Genomic DNA, 9,233 nt, shown 5'->3' on the forward strand with positions numbered 1-9,233 from the left:
TTGGGGGACACACCTGGCGAGCGAGCTCGCTTTTTAAAAATGAAATTGGGGGGGGGGGCGGGGGAAGGGAGGGGGGAGGGAGGGGAAGCTCGAAAGCCCAGGGAGAGATTTATAAAAGTGAACAAAAGGAAAACTTCCAGCAACAAATTAAACAAACAGACCCCAACACCAAACCCACCCCCACCGCCCGCAGGAAGCAGCAGCCCCCTCCTCTGGGTGCTCATTTCGCTGCGGGGCTCCCGACGTTCTCCTCTCTCCCTGACTGGTGTCAGCTTCATAAAACAAAAATAAATCTCTAAGAAAAAAATGCACTTACATGTGCTTATTTCGCTTTTCTCATTATTATGACTACCGTTGTTGTTTTCCTTGTTATAGAAGGCGTTCATTTCTTTCCCCCAGGGAAAAAAATTTTTTTCAAATAAAGTTAGTAAGTTTTAAGAGATGTCGAGATATAGGGGTGACGCCGGCCTTCCCCACCTGCTGTGTATGATGCTTGTGTGCAAACCAGAGCCTGCTGGCCCGTTCGAGGGTCTGTTCCCCCAGCCGGTATGCCCTTTGGTGACAACACGAAGGTGCATGTGCAGTGAGGTCCTGGGCCTGTAGATGTGTGTGTCCCTCTCAACTGCTCTCCCAGTCCTGATTTTTTTTTTTTTTTTTTTTTTTTTTTTTTTTTTGGCTCCAAGGAGCACCATCCAGTGGTTGCAAACCTCCCCTGCGGGTTCCATTCTCAACAGTAGACCATCTCACCCCCTGGGCTTGGAGATGCTTTTGTTTTAACTTTACGTGAATGGATGGGTCAATCTGGGTTCTCCCTGGTACCTGAATTAAACATCAGAAAATGTCTAAGGTAGGTAGTGCACTAGCACCTCATTCTAGCCAACGTAGACCTTGTCTCATCCTCTTGTTCTGCAGATGAAAACACTGAAGCCTAGAAAGGTGAATGGACTTGCTGAGTCCCATACAGGTGTGGTTCAACTTACTGCAAAACGTAGACACTTTCCGCGGTTTCTTCTAAGTGACCTTCCTGGGAGTGGGTTCTGGAAACTGGGTTTCTTTCTCTCATGGAAACTGGAGGGAATCTCGGAGGTTCCTGGTGTGGGGTTATGTATATGACAACGACTCCATCAGGTACTCCGCAGACCCAGCTGAGGATGGGCCAGGGGCCCGCGCACCCAGCTGTAGTTGTGTGGTACAGAGTCCCAGATAGCAGTTTTCATCTGGACTTGGCCACAGAGACAGTCACCCAGGATGCTGATTTTGCTTTTGTCGCAGTCCAAGATCGTTGAGCAAACATTGTGACCCTGCTGGAAACAAAAGCTACCTTTGTTCCAACATGAAAGGATTTCATGGCATCTCATTAGACATCGGCACACCTTTTCCCTTCCCTTCCTTCTCCTAATCTCGGTGTTCCCTGAACACAGAATCCTCCTGGGCTGTCAAAACGATATGTAAAGAGAAATAGAGGTCCTAATGCCAACGATTACTAGCATGTGCTGAGCACATGTACATTGGCCTCATTTAATCCGCAGAGTAAAAGAAGAACGAGAAGCTCAGTGAGTTTAGTAATTGCTCAGGATCACACAGCCAGTGAGTTGCAGAATGGGATTCAAACCCCTGAGGTGTGGTGCCAGAGCCCAGGCCACACATTCGGTCTGGAGAAAAACTGTTGACATCCTCATAAAGAGTCATTTTCACTTCCTGTGAGTTTGTGGCAGTGATTCGGTTTTGTTCCAAAGTGGCCCTCATTTTATTTTATTTTATTTTATTTTATTTTTTTCAACGTTTTTTATTTATTTTTGGGACAGAGAGAGACAGAACATGAACGGGGGAGGGGCAGAGAGAGAGGGAGACACAGAATCGGAAACAGGCTCCAGGCTCCGAGCCATCAGCCCAGAGCCTGACGCGGGGCTCGAACTCACAGACCGCGAGATCGTGACCTGGCTGAAGTCAGACGCCCAACCGACTGCGCCACCCAGGCGCCCCAAAGTGGCCCTCATTTTAAATGAAGCCAGAGGGTTGGGTGTTCATGGTTTCTGCTCACCACATCTTACTGGGGGTGGGGAAGTGCTGAGACCACTCTGCTTCTGAGAAACCCGTCAGGCGGTGTCTTCCTCGTCGGTTATCAAACCCCCATTGAACACAGGGCCCCATGTCTGACATTAAGGGGACAAGCTCCCAGCCCCTGCCCCAGTAGCTTACAGGTAACCGGAAGATGGGCTGGCTGTTGAAAAGATGGACCACTTCTTCGTTTCACCGGGAATCTCTTTGGCTATTTTCCAGGATTTATGTAATTGCACATCTGGAACCTAGATTCACAGCTTTGCAAAGCTGCACTCCCCTTGCGCTGCAGGTGTTCCCTTGACATTGGAAGGACAGCTTGGGCCATAAGCAGGCCTATAGGTGTCAGCTCATGCCGCCTACGTGACATGGCCAAAGGCCAGAGCCGAGGCCCAGGTGCAAAGGCACTCAAGACTCATACTGCCTCACTCCCCTCTTTGGCTTTTCCTCTACCCCAAGAGCCAGAGTCCTAACTTCCTTGACCAGTTACAATAGGGCCTCACCCTGGGACAAGTCGCGTGCTGCTTAAAACTCTTTAGTGATTCCTTGAGGCCTACAGAGGCAAAGCCAAGGGCCTAGTAGGACAAACGGAGTCCTCTGGGCTTGGCCCCCCTGGCCTCGCCAGGTCTGCCTGCTCTCTGCTAGTGTAGGGGGCCCTGCTTCCTGACACCCCTGCTCTTTCCTGTCCTCCATCTTTGCATATCAAAGTGCCCCTGCCTTGAATGCCTTCCCTTCATCTTCCCTGAGCAATTTCTACAACTCATCAAGACTCAGTGAACCACTTGGGTGATTCCCCCTGGCGAGCCTTTGGGAGCCTCTTTCTCCTCTCCCCTGCTGGGGCAGGCACACCTCCATGCCCGCCTCTGTCCTGGGGCACATCACACTCTGCCTATCCGGCTGCTCACCTGTCTGTGCCCTTTGCTAGTCTGCAAAGTCCTTGAGGGTAGGGATCCTGACTTATTTGCCTTGTATCTCCTAGGCCCAGCACATGGAAAACTATTTTATTATTATTATTATTATTATTGCAATTGATAAACCACTCCTTCAAAGCTCAGTTTACATGCTACTCCTTGGTGAAGCCGAGCCTGATTTCCCTATGGCACGATTAACTGCTCCTCCCTTGGCTTCTCGTGGCTGCTGTTTAAATGGACAGAGGCCACTTCTCATACTGCTCTTCCCGTGTCGTCTGGGCCCCTCAGAGGTAGGCCACTGTAGCCCTCCCAACTTTGTATCGTTGAAGAGCTACTCTCCACCCTTGGAAGAGAAAATTTGGGCCGGGGTGTGGCATTAGTCAAGCCTAGTGATGGAGGAGGGCAGTGCAGCCCCGATGACCAGAGCTATTGTGCCGCAAACACAGAGAGACTGGGGACCTTCATTCTGTTTCTCGTGCTCCAGGGAGGGGCGGCGCCGGCTCCAGCCCCACTTTGGCCAGTTGGTCAGTGCACCTTTGGGCTTCTTCTGAATGCAGGGGGAGCCACACAAGGGAACAAGACTCAGTCACTGCCCTGGGGTTTCTGTGTTGTGTCGCGGAACTATGGTACTTTCTACCCAGAAGAGCCTTAGAGATGAGATTAACTCCTTGACCCTTGCAGACTCTTATAGATGGGAAGTTAGGCTTTCATCAACACCCAGAAAGGGCCTCTTCTTCTATCTTGCTGACTGTGGATGGAATGAACAGCTGCCACCAGTGTCTGTAATTCTTCTAGTGAAAGGGGTCCCTCCGCTGAGACAGGTGTCTTTCTGTGCACGGCCCAGGATGGGCTTTACACACATTCACACATTATTAAATTAAAGAATTTAATTCTCACAATGGCCTCGTGAGGGAGGCACTGCCGTTATCATCATTCCCATTTCGTAGCCAAAGAAACTGAGGCATGAAGATGAAGGGGTTTTCTGTCCCGGCGCCGCCCACAGTAAGAGGCAGGACCCAGAAGCAGGCTGCAGGGTCCACACCCCCATGGCCATGTCAAGCCACCTCACCAGGGTGGGGGACGCCTGATGGCTCAGACCACAGGGCAGAGTTCAGGTCACTTCCTTGGTGCCTACGCCATGGGATGGAGATGTCTTTGACCTTTGTTTTGCGTTTGGAGAAGGGAAAAAATCTACTCCGACTTTTCCTGATACCTGGTTTTGAACAACATCAAAAATATAACTGTCAGTAGGTAAAGTTTGAGGGAGGTGGGGTGGGGCCCTGTTCCACCAGCTCAGAGGGAGGAAGAGAGGAGAGAGGCTCTGTGGCACCCATGTTAAATTTCTGGGGTGGGCACAAAGGGGACACATAGGCCCCAGGTGTTTTCCATTTCCCGTGGTTCTGATGCTTTGAGCTGTAAGCTGGGCTTTCTCCCCTGGTGCTTGTTTAGAAGGGCAAAGGGATGTCACACGAAACAGGGGTGGAGCTGCTGGGGCCACATGGGGCTGCATCGCTTTGCGCAGAGAGCAGGGGGCTGAATCCAAGCCCCACGGTCACCTTTGGGCTCAGTCACTGGATCCCTGGTTGACTAAGCCGACTGAATAAATGGACAGAAATGTTTATAGCCTCCACATGCCAGACGCCAAAAAGGGCCAGCCACCCAGACTATCTTGGGCGAGCCTCATGAAACCACATGCAATGAGTGCAATCCTCACTTCTGGAAAAGGAAGACACAGTCCAGGGTCACTGAGCTAGTGAGTAATAGAGCCAAGATTTGGACCCTCTGTGCCCACGGGCAGTGCTCTTTTTGATGGCACCACAGCTGCAGAAATACCAGCGTCAATTCAGGTCATAACTTGGTTTGAATCTGAATCAGCCAACGGAACACATGCCTGATGATGTCATTCCACCCTGCTCCCAGACTTCTGGGAAGGTCTAACGCTCTTACCTCACCGTTCCTCACGTTCAGGGTTGGGCCAAGCCAGCAGACAGTGAACCCCTCCAAGAGGGAGCGAAATCCACTGCTAATCTTAGTGGACGTTTATTCAATGTGTACCAAATGCCGTTCAGTTGCATTGTTTTATTTATGCCTCACCACAACCCTGTGCGAAGGATACTGTTATTATTCCTGTTTTACAGATGAGAAAACTGAGCCCACAAGGCTAAGTAAGGGCAAAGCCTGAAAGTACATTTGGTCAGTCTGATAGCAGAGCCCACGTTTAACCAGCCCACTCACGTGTCAGCCTCCCTCTTGTGGATGAACAGATGCCTGCATGCATGAATAAAAGAGCATTTGATTGATGTACGTGTGGCCCAATTTTACACCAGTCACTCTCACACATGTCATCTCATCTTCAGGATCAACCCTGGAAGTGACATAGAGGAGCACAAAAGTGGTTCCTATCTCTTGAGTTACCAAAAAAGTCAACCGCTCATATCTTCTTTAACTAACCTCTAATAAATTCCCGTTCTGAATGAGAACTCTTCTTTGCCAACATCGCCAGCCTCACAACGCAACACATAGGAATGCTCAAGGGGATTTACTCTATACTCTATATTAAGTATATTTACTTACTCTATATTACTCTCTATATAAGTATATTTACTCTATACTCTATATTAAGAGTATATTTACTCTATACTCTATATTAAGCTCTATACTTACTTCCGCTCATCTGCTTTGCTCCAACAGCCTGGGAGCAGGGACCGGGGCTGATTTATCTCTGCATTGTCTGTATGCACCCAGCACTCAGCACTCAGCACTCACTCGGTGTTGAAGGATTGAGTGTTTAGAGCGGGGGTCCTGGTAGCTGTGCCTCTCATTCACTGCGGGAGCAGGATTAGGTGAGTCCCTCAAATCTCCTCCCCACTGTCTGTGTCCCCTTTCCCATTTCCTGCTCTGGGCTTTCCTCCAGAGTCTGTGCAGGTGACGCTGTTGGGAAACCCTGGTGTCTGGGCAGCACGTGAGGGGCCACCACCTCCCCAGCTGTGTGGACAAGACCGCTGGGGAAGAGCACCAGAACAGAAGCATACAGTCTCCACTGGAAGGCACTGGGTCCTGAGGATGACAAGGAAAGCCCTCAGTCATTTCCCCTCTGCTACTTCTCATGCAAGCACATCACATTCCATTTAAATGTCCCATATAAGATCATTTCTGATATTTGAAACACCTGAAAAAGGATTTGCTCCAGAAAGGTGCACGTGAGTGAGTGAGCTCTGAGGGTGTGCCCTTCGACCTTGGTAATGAAAGGGAAGGTGTATCCTGAGGCATATTTAGCCAGAACCTTTAGACTATGGGGTGAGTTCTTCCCCTTCGTTCTAGGCTTATTTACACAAGAGGGAAAGATTATCACGAAATAAAAACAATGAAAACAACTGTAGGTAGATAGAAGAGTTTTATAAAGCAACAGCACCTTTTTTATTGTGCACTCCCAGCACCCCCAAACCCCATCCTGCACTGAGACCTTCCTTTCCTGACTTGCCATTTGGTTTGCAGTGTCTCCTTCACACACAGTAGCTGGATCGCGGCTCAGGACCAAAGGCCAGGAATGCAATGAGATACTTTTATACTTATTGATTCTTTAAAAAAGAGTTTGTTTTCATGAAACTTTAATTCACTTTTTTTTTCTTTTCTCCTCTCTCTCTCTCTCTCTCTCTCTCTAGCTTTTTAGCCTAACTGCTACACATTTTATCCCTGTTCTTTGTGAAATGCTAATCCAGCCCGGGGTTTTCGTTTTCCGGGTGTAACTTTTCAGAAATTGTATATCTGCATAGCAACCCAGCGAGGGCCGCCTATGTCATGGTATCACATGTCAGAAAGATGAAAAGGACTCCAAATCTTAGCTCTCTACAAACTTGGCCCTCCAATCCTGGGGCAGAGAGCTCGCTGGCCTTAATATAAATGGCAGGAGAGCCATTTCAGGGCCAGAGAGGTGCAAACTTTTATCTTGTTGATGACAGAAAACGACACATGACCTCAGCTCCGCTCGGTGGGGACGATCAAACCAGAAACAAAGGCCGTATTTTCCTCTGCTCTCGTCCCTGCTGTCAGCTTCCAAGTGCAACCTGAGCCTGGATTCTGAACCCAGTGTCCAGATTAGAGATTGTTGACTCAGATTTAGTGGTGAAACGTGAGCCCGACTCTGTTGATGGCAGGCCTTGAAGGAGCAAGTTTACTTAAGCCAAGAGAGAGATTGTATGTCAGACGAGAGCCTGGCTTCTCTTTATCACAAACTTCCTGATCTGCCTCTGTTTTAATAGTTTCCACCACCGCCACCAAAAGAGAGACACAGAGAGACACAGAGAGACACAGAGAGAGACAGAGACAGAGACAGAGAGAAGGAGAGAAGCAGCACTGTCTTGACTCCACCTTCTCAGTGTCATAAATCAGGAAATTAACAAGTGTGTAACTGGCCTTTGCCACGGTCCAAGACAACGAGCTTTTTGTGTTTCTTACTGGTGGCCAGCACTTAACAAAATCAATGGAGAGCTCCACTCGGAAAGGATGAAAAATGAGGGCTTGATCTTACCATTTAAAGGATATTTCCCAATACTCAGGCACATGGCTTTTATGAGGCTCAAACATGGCTTAGAAACTTGCCTTTTCGGCCTGAAGGCAGGTCATTAAGAGAAATCATTACATCGCTTTCCCTGTCTCTGTCTCTCTCTCCATTTTTACTTTGGCACCCTCCCGGCTTTTCCTTGGCTTCTGATTTCATCCCTCTTTTAAATTCTCTATGCCTTCAGTAATTTATGTGCAAGATATTTTCCCAACCTCCAAATGTTTTTCCATTTGGCAAACCATGTCTCTAAGCTTCCACACAATGTAACCGTAGAGTTCATTTATACTAGAAAACATAAGCTTGGTCAATGGAAAAGCCTAACAAGCCAGTGTCGGTGACCCCGTGTGCCTGGGCCACAGCGCAGACGGATCCTCCAGGCCACCCCAGGGATGCAGGGGGTGGGTGTCGGGGAGGAGTGTCTTTTCCAGGTTGCCACAGATGCTTGGTTTCTACCCTCCTTGTCTCTGAAAAGGAAAGAATTCCTTCCAAGCCTCTTTCTCGTATAGTTTTTGGAAGCGTCAGGGCACCATATGGAGAATCATTTCATGATTCTCCTGATGGCTTTTACGTGAGCAGCTATAAATTGGATGATTTCCTTCAGGTCTGATATCCCTGTAGTACCTGCAATGGATTGTTGGGAATAGTCACTGAATATGTTAGTCCTGTGCTGATTTTGATAGGAAAGAGAACCCAGACCCCCTTTTGGTAGGGGACACTGTTAATTTGGGAAGTGATGGGGCGGGGTGGGGAGGGGGAGCGTGCCTTTCCAATTGGTCATTGGGGTGCTTCACCCCCATTGACTTTTTCATTCTAAAGTCATGGATTTAGGACTGAGGCAAAAGTTGAGGTTAATGCCTCTTCCCTAATGCAGTGCTGGCCTCTCCCCAGGGCTCTTAATAAGCCAAGCCCGGCTGGGCTGCTCTGTGAGAGACAGAGGGAGCTAGTGGGTGGGACTTATGTCCAGTCACTCACAGGGCATATCTAGACAGCATTTTGGCCTCTGAAATATGAGGTCTATTCACTGAGATTCTGGACACCTTTTCTTCCTAAATAATAGCCGTGCAATGATACAAACTCCCTGTGTTTTACTTTTTTAAAAGGTGGCTCATGAGCTGCTTGACCCAATATTCTGTTGATTTAATAACAAATTAAAGGCAAAGAATCATTTTAATAAGGATAAGACTGTAGGCGCATCTTTTTAGGGTGTTTATTTTGCTTGGATAGCATTTCCTTAAGTCGTCGAATTTCTTGGCCCTGTATATGAGTGCCAGGAGAGCAGAGGTTGGTTAATATAGTCTACTGAACCCTCAGTGAATGAGGAATCAAGCCCTTCAACTGTTTCCCAAGCAAGTCTGGGTAGAAAAAAGCCAAAAACCAAAAACAACAACAACAACAACAACAAAAAAACCATAAAAATCATAGTGCTGAGGATTGGTTGGCTCTGGGAATTCATTCACTCGGATGTATTTTTAGGCTTTTGTTTATCTTTCTTGATTGATAAAGTAATTATCAAAATGCGTTAGAAAATAATAGCCAACTGGTGAGAAAAGGAACAGTTGGGGGAAGCAAAGCAATGGAGGAAAAGCATCCACAGACGGTACTTCAGGCTTTCCAATGAAATTCCATGAACATTCTTTGTCTCTTTTGCCTTTCCCTTCTTTGGGACCGGGTGCAGGATCAAGCCTCCCCCATCACACAGTGTC

This window comes from Panthera uncia, assembly GCF_023721935.1.
Source record: "Panthera uncia isolate 11264 chromosome B2 unlocalized genomic scaffold, Puncia_PCG_1.0 HiC_scaffold_24, whole genome shotgun sequence".
NCBI classification, from domain to species: domain Eukaryota; kingdom Metazoa; phylum Chordata; class Mammalia; order Carnivora; family Felidae; genus Panthera; species Panthera uncia.